Source organism: Rhagoletis pomonella, unplaced genomic scaffold, assembly GCF_013731165.1.
Source record: "Rhagoletis pomonella isolate Grant_MI unplaced genomic scaffold, Rhpom_1.0 Rhpom_scaffold_00005, whole genome shotgun sequence".
Taxonomy (NCBI): domain Eukaryota; kingdom Metazoa; phylum Arthropoda; class Insecta; order Diptera; family Tephritidae; genus Rhagoletis; species Rhagoletis pomonella.
Window position 1 is genome coordinate 2,922,048 of NW_023458559.1, and position 7,658 is coordinate 2,929,705.

The window sequence follows — 7,658 nt, forward strand, 5'->3', positions numbered from 1 at the left end:
AGACTCAAACTGCCTGCCCTGGTCAGTTGTCACTCCACACGACACTCCAAATCTAGGGACCGTGTGTGTACAAATTTAAAGCGATTGTCTCCGCCGTCATGTCTTCCAGCGGATATGCCTCCAGCCAACGATAGTAGCGGTCGACTATCGTGAGACAGTATCGATACCCCTTGCAAGGTGACAATGGTCCGACAATATCCATGTTTATGTGGTCGAAAGTTTGTTCCGGCAACATGAATGTTGATAGCGGGGTTCGGTTGTGGCGCTATACTTTGTGAATGCACTGTCTGGACCATAAGCGGCAATCCTTTCGAAAACCAGGCCATATGAACTTCTCGGCGACCAGTTTTGTGGTTTTGGCAGCGCCTGTGTGAGATATTTTGTGTCGAAGGCTGGATTGCGAAAGGAAGGAGTTAAGTATGGTCGGCTCTACCGGTGCTCACGTCGCAAAAGATTTCGATGTCTGTGCGTGGAATCATAAAAGGTTTAAATGTTAGGCTTGACTTTGAATTAAGTGAACTCTGAAACTCTGAATCGGTTTATTGACTCCTTGCAAGCTTGGCAAAGTCAGTCGTGCACGGTGTGTGTATGGCGTCGATACGTGATAGTGTATCTGCCACTACGTTGCCCGAATATCCGTTGTGAATTGGGTGATCAATTTTGAATGTCGCATTTGACGCGGGGATGCCTTTTCCAGCTTTTGCTTGAACACGTATTGCAATGGCTTCTGATCGGTGAGAATGAAAAATTCTCTACCTTCCAGCATGTGTTGAAAATATTTGACTGCTTTTTACGCTGCCAACAGTTCGCGATCAATGGTGCTGTATCTCGTTAGTGCTTCGGTGAGACGTTCAGAGTAAAATCCCATTGGTTTCCACTGATCATTGTCGTGTTGTTGCAATACAGCACCCACAGCCGCTCCAGAGGCGTCCACCGCCAAGCTGAGTTTCGCATCGGGTAAGAGAGTGGGGTCGCTTTGCACAAGTCGCCTTTACGCTGCTGAAATGCTTTAATTGCTTCGTGGGTCCACTCGATTGTGGATGTGTCATTCTTTTTGTTGCCTTTCACGAGATTGCATAACGCTGTTTGCCTTTTCGGCAAAAACCTTCGAAAGAAATTGATCATGCCGAGAAAGCGTAGCAAGTCGCTCGACCTTGCGGGCAGTTGAAAATTTCGAATAGCCTGCACCTTTCCGGGGGTGACATTCCGCTTCTGTTGATTGTGAACCCTAAGAATTTCACTTAAGGTTGGCCCAATACACATTTCGGGCGGTTTATAACTAGATGTTGGCGATGATGGTTCATATCCTTCGACGATATGAAAATATCATCGAGGTATGGCCAAGCGAAATCATATTCACGGAAGATGGGAACCATAAATCTTTGGAATGTTTGACTAGCATTCCTTAAACCGAAGCACATGAAGGGAAAATCAAAATGCCGAATGGCGTAGTGATTTCCGTCTTCGGTATGTCGGGTGGCTCAACAAGAATCTGGTGGTACCCGCGACATAGATCAAGTGAGGAAAAATTACTACAGTCATGAAGCGAATGAGTGAAGTCGTGCAGATGTGGAATAGGGTACCTGTCTGGCTCGGTAACAGCGTTTAACCTTCGAAAATCCCCGCACGGCCTCCATTCGCAATTTTTTTTTCGCCATGTGCAGGGGGCTTGCCCAGGGACTGCAAGATGGGCGACAAATGCCTGCGTGTAACAAGAACTATATCTCGGCTTTCGCGGCTTTCACTTTCTCCGGAGATAACCGTCTCGGTTTGGAGAAAACTTCACTCAATAGATCCTGGAATGCTTGACTCTTGTTGATTAATGATAAATTCAATACTACCTTTTTATCAGCTGACAGTGAGCAAAGTTTGGTTATGTTTGTCATATCGCCGATCAGTTTCCGGTATCGTAAGTTGAATGACAGGTTTAAATATGCTAAAAAAATCGGTCCCGATGATGGCCTGTGACACGTCGGCAAAGATAAAATTCCTGCGAAATTGGCGGCGAAGTCCCAAGCTGACAAAACTAGCCTTTTCACCGTAAGTTTTTATGGTAGACCTGTTTGCTGCGTAGAGGTAGTTGTTTTTGTCAGGGTATCTTCGTTGTTATTGCGTCGATGGAACAACGCTACCCTCAGCTCCCGTGTCTATAAGGAATTTGATTGCAGAGTTCTTGTCCAGAACGAGGAAGCGGCGGTTCGGATTGATGAGCCTGTCGTTGACCGCCATTGACGGCAGAATAATTATAATATTTTTATTGAGCTTTGTACCACAATTGTTTATAAGGAAAAATTGAAAACGCAACAAAGTCTTAGCGGTAGAAGTTATAGCAGCTATTTCGGAGATCACCACATCTCCTCATCAGACTTCTTTTTTCTAGACTTCAGCAGGGATCGAACCTGCGTAATCGATTTTCAAAGTCTGAAACGTTAACCACTGAGCTATGTACACCCCGTAAACTCTTGCTGCTAATTCATTTTCCTTATTCAACCAAGTGCAGCTGATTTGCCGCTATTTAAACTCGACAGCGTGGTTGTTGTTGTCAATTCTATTCATCCACTTGTTTATTTGCTTTATTGTATAGTTTCAGGCAGGCCCTTCCTAAACTATGTATTTGTCAATGTTATTGTGGCTTATTAACATTTTATTTTTAATAATTTTATTGAGCTTTGTACCACAATTGTTTATAAGGAAAAATTGAAAAAGCAACAAAGTCTAAGCGGTAGAAGTTATAGCAGCTATTTCGGAGATCACCACATGTCCTCACCAGACTTCTTTTTTCTAGATTTCAGCAGGGATCGAACCTGCATAATCGATGTTCAAAGTCAGAAGCGTTAACCACTGAGCTATGTACACCCTATAAACTCTTGTTGCTAATTCAATTTCCTTATTCAACCAACTACTATCAAGTGCAGCTGATTTGCCGCTATTTAAACTCGACAGCGTGGTTGTTGTTGTCAATTCTATACATCCATTTGCTTATTTGCTTTATTGTATAGTTTCAGGCAGGCTCTTCCTAAACTATGTATTTGTCAATGTTATTGTGGCTTATTAACATTTTGTTTTTAAAATTTGTATTGAGCTTTGTACCACAATTTTTTATAAGGAAAAATTGGAAAAGCAACAAAGTCTAAGCGGTAGAAGTTATAGCTGCTATTTCGGAGATCACCACATCTCCTCATCGGACTTCTTTTTTCTAGACTTCAGCAGGGATCGAACCTGCATAATCGACGTTTAAAGTCAGAAGCGTTAACCACTCAGCTATGTACACCCCGTAAACTCTTGTTGCTAATTCAATTTCCTTATTCAACCAACTACTATCAAGTGCAGCTGATTTGCCGCTATTTAAACTCGACAGCGTGGTTTATTTATTTAATTAGTCAAAAAACACAATGGTTCTTACTGACTACTCACTTAGTGCTAATAACTACAAACCATTCCAAATTAGTGCGAAGATAAATTACGACTAAAATAAACAGAGTCAAGTGATTCTTAGTATTTGAAAAATCAAACGAAATGGAATTAGAGATCTCATTAAATTCGCGAAGCGCCCGTGCAATTGGTGCTTTGGATTTATAATTGGTTTTGAAAATCTTAAGGTAAAAAGGGTAAGAGCTTCGTAAAGTTTTTGCCGGAATAAGAAAGTTTACGTGTTGCAACAGAGACTCACAATCAATGTTCCCTTGAATTAAATTAAAAACGAAAGACAGCGATAGTATCGACCTTCTGCGTTCAAGCGACTTTAAGTTTATTAAAAGCAGGCGGGAGTTATAGGGATGGAATAGGGTCCAAGAAATTTAAACATCTTAGAGCGAATTTCAGAAACACCTTTTGCACCCGTTCAATTCTTGCTATAGCAAATTGGTGATAAGGTCTCCAAATGAATGAAGCATATTCCAGCTTGGACCGAACAAACGCAGTAAACAATAATTTAATTGTGTAAGGATCTGAAAAGTTAGCACTATTTCGTCTCACAAAACCTAGAATCGAGTATGACTTCGAGATAATAAAATTGATGTGACTTGAGAAAGAGAAATCTGAGTCAAAAATCACTCCAAGGTCTTTGATCTCATCCACAGATTGAAGGACATTATTAGAGACTAGCCAATGCCCGCTTACTTCGCGGCGCCTAATAAGAGCTTTTGCGTTGGCCAATGCAAAAGAGTTTTTAATAACAAAATTAGTCTGTAAAGTCAAAATTTTTGATTTAAGTTGAAACCACTAAGGTGCAGTATCCTCCTCACACATAGGCGAATAATAGTAACGATGTGATGCCATATGGAATACCAATCCCTTTTGGTGTCATGAGCTTTACTGATGGTCTTATTTCCACCTGTGAGATCTCTGCCAATCATGCGTAATCTTTTTGTATATCTTGCAACTACAACATTGGTGCGATGCGTATGCCAATAAAAGTTCTTATAGGGAAACTCAAGAGCACAGAAGAGCGTTTTCTTTATAGGAGGGCCAAGAATCCTCGCTGTCCCACAGGATGAAAAGTTTTCCGGTACATTGCTAAATGAGTCGTGTGATCTCTTAGGTGTCTTTCAAATGAAGGAATTGATATACCTACGGTAATCTTTCCTTGTTAATTCACCACATTTACAATTCGTGGTAAAATTTATGAACTGATTTCTGGGTAGATGCAAGACCGCATGATCGTGCGTCAGAAAAACTTAACCCCATCCTTCATTTAGACATCTGAAAACTAAATTCGTATAACTTAAAAATAGGGCCAAAGCTGACCAACCATACGGGGTTTCTATATATTTCGGCTGCAGCGCCATCCATTGGGTTAATTTTCTGCAAAACCATTGCTTATCATTAAATGAATACGTGTTATGAATTTCAACCTTAACTCCAGCGGCACTAATCGGGTAAATTTTTATCAAAAGAATTTTCCATCATACAGGTACACAGCTCACATTTAAAATTTGAACGAAATCGGTTAATAAATACGATTTTTATAAACAACTCTACTCCAGCACCACCTAGCGAGGTTTCTAGTAGCATATAATTGGACCATCTGACAATCTGACGGAACTCTATTCAGGGGTTTTGAGTTTATACCGAACAACGATAACGGCTATCATTTTATGCAAATAGGTATGTAGATAGGACAGTTTATAGCGAAACTCGTAAAAGCAAAGCTCCATTCTTTGTGAAAAATGTAAACAAAATTCTTCAAAATTTTCACATAAATTTTACCTTACTGAAAATTAAAGACAAAGTTACAATAGTTCAATGGGATTAAGAAATCTAGGCGAAAATGGTTCATAATCGAATGATACTTGCGCGTTTACGTAAGTGTATATCGATCCAGCCTATCACTTTTCGTCATAAGTACGGTATTGATAACATATGTAGCTGTGTCGAATTTCAGGACGTTATCGTAAGCAGTTCCAGAGATAAGCTACATGAGAAGTTCAGTTTGTATGGAAGGAAGGAGCCACGCCCCCTTTCCCAATGCATTTGCAATACATTGGTTTTAGAGATATATTGGTTTTTTAGGTTTTAGTCTGTATAAGAATTTTAGGAATATCCCGAGCTACATACCGAGTAAATTTTTGGTCAGAATATTTATTTTGAAGGTGTTGCCAAATATGTACCAAGTCGGTGAGGCCGTTTAGTAGTAGAAACCTTCCACACAGAAAAAAAGAAAAAAAATTAAGTCTGTGGTTATATCAAGGCGAAATTTTGAGAAGGGTCCGTTGCTAACTCTAAATATAAAAAACGACGCACTGGAAAAAGTTAATACGTTCAAATACCTAGGAATAATGATCGACGATAAACTAAAACGAAAAAAAAATGGATTCTATATTTTCAATTGGAGCTCTAGCAATATGTACATCGGTGAAAACTGCATTTAATTCCATACATTAGCTTTTGCGTGATACGCTTACAAACATACAGACAAACATACCAAAATTTTATATTTGGCTTCTGTTGATCTAATAAACCCCCTATTAATTTTTCTTTAACATCTATTATGTAGAGATATCGGCCTGTTGCAATTTTCTTATTCTCAAATACTCTCGTTTGATACCCATATGGCAACACTTAGTTTATATTATAAATTTAACTGAATTAAAGTTTTCAAACCCGCTTCAGGAATATTTTCAAAAGTAAGCTTCCTAATCCTCTTTAGTTTAATTTTCGTATTGGAAAATTTCAGTTATTTTACAAATTTTAATGAATACAATTTTTCAATAACTTGGCAAATCCCCTAAAAATATTTTTAGCATTAAAATTTCCTAGCCTCTTTAGTTTGATGCCAATATTGCAGTATTTAATTTATGCTATCAATTAAATCAAATTAAAGTTTTCAAATAGGTGGCAACCTTCCACAAAAATATTTTCAGCTGTAAGCCTTTGTAAATTTCTTTCTTTTGACAGCCATATTGCAGTATTCACCTTACCGTATCAATACTCCGCTACATTGGTGAAAAATGCATTCAATTCCATGTTCTACTGATGCGCGTACAAATATACAGACAGACAGTGATTCAAAAATTCAAAAAATTGCTTATTTGGATTCTGTAGCTTTAACAAAAACCCACCATATTAGTTTCTCTTTAATATGTATAAGGTACAGACATCGACCTATTACAATTTTATTATATCTGTGTTCGTATGGAAAAGTAGCTTATGTCGAAAGGCTGGCTTTAGTATAATGCGGCAATCCCTTTATTTTTTAAACGGCAAGGAATTTTTTGATGAGACTTAATAAGAATATTGACTTGCTCTTATCGGAACTATTTCTTCCACGTTTATTTGCCAAAAGTTGTTCAACGGCTTATCGCCAGTGAGTCATTCGCAATCGTATGCTGTGAATGCCGATTTATACTAAAGCCAGCCTTTCGACATAAGCTACTTTTCCATATGAACACAGATATGTATAGATGTAGATATAGATTTCATTTATTTTACCAATTTCATACAATAAAATTTTTCAAACAGGTGCCAGCCCTCCGTAAAAATATTTTCGGCAATATAATTTCCTAAACCCTTTCAGTTTGATACCCATATTGCAATATTCAATTTATCCTATAAATTAAATTAAATGTACATCTTCAAACAGGTGGCAACTCTAAAAAAATATTTTTGACTGTAAGCCTTCTTCAGCCTCTTTCATTTGACGCCCATATTGCAATATTCATTTTTTCTTATCAATTTACAACAGGTGGCAACTCTCTATTTTTTTTCTTCCTATATTTTAAGTTAGACCTCTAGCAATACACCGGTGAAAACTGCATTCAAATCCATGCATTCGTTTTCGAGTGATGCGCGAACAAACATACAGACAGACAGACAGACAAAAATTCTAAAAATGGTTGATTTGGCCTCTGGTGCTCTTATAAAGACCCCCCACATTAATTTTTCTTTAATATCTATAATGTACAGACATCGACCTGTTACAATTTTATTATATGTATAGATATTGTATGACGATTGCAGAGGATCACGAGATTTGGAGTACGTGACTTGACAACATTTTTTAATATTTAAAGATATAAAGGAATTAGTACACCAACAGGCAAGTTCATTAAGATCGGCCTGAAGCCTAGCTACATCGTTTAAATTTCTTATTGCGGCAAAAATTTTCAAGTCATCTGCGTATAATAAGTGATTAGCAAATGAAACGCAACTGCTTATAT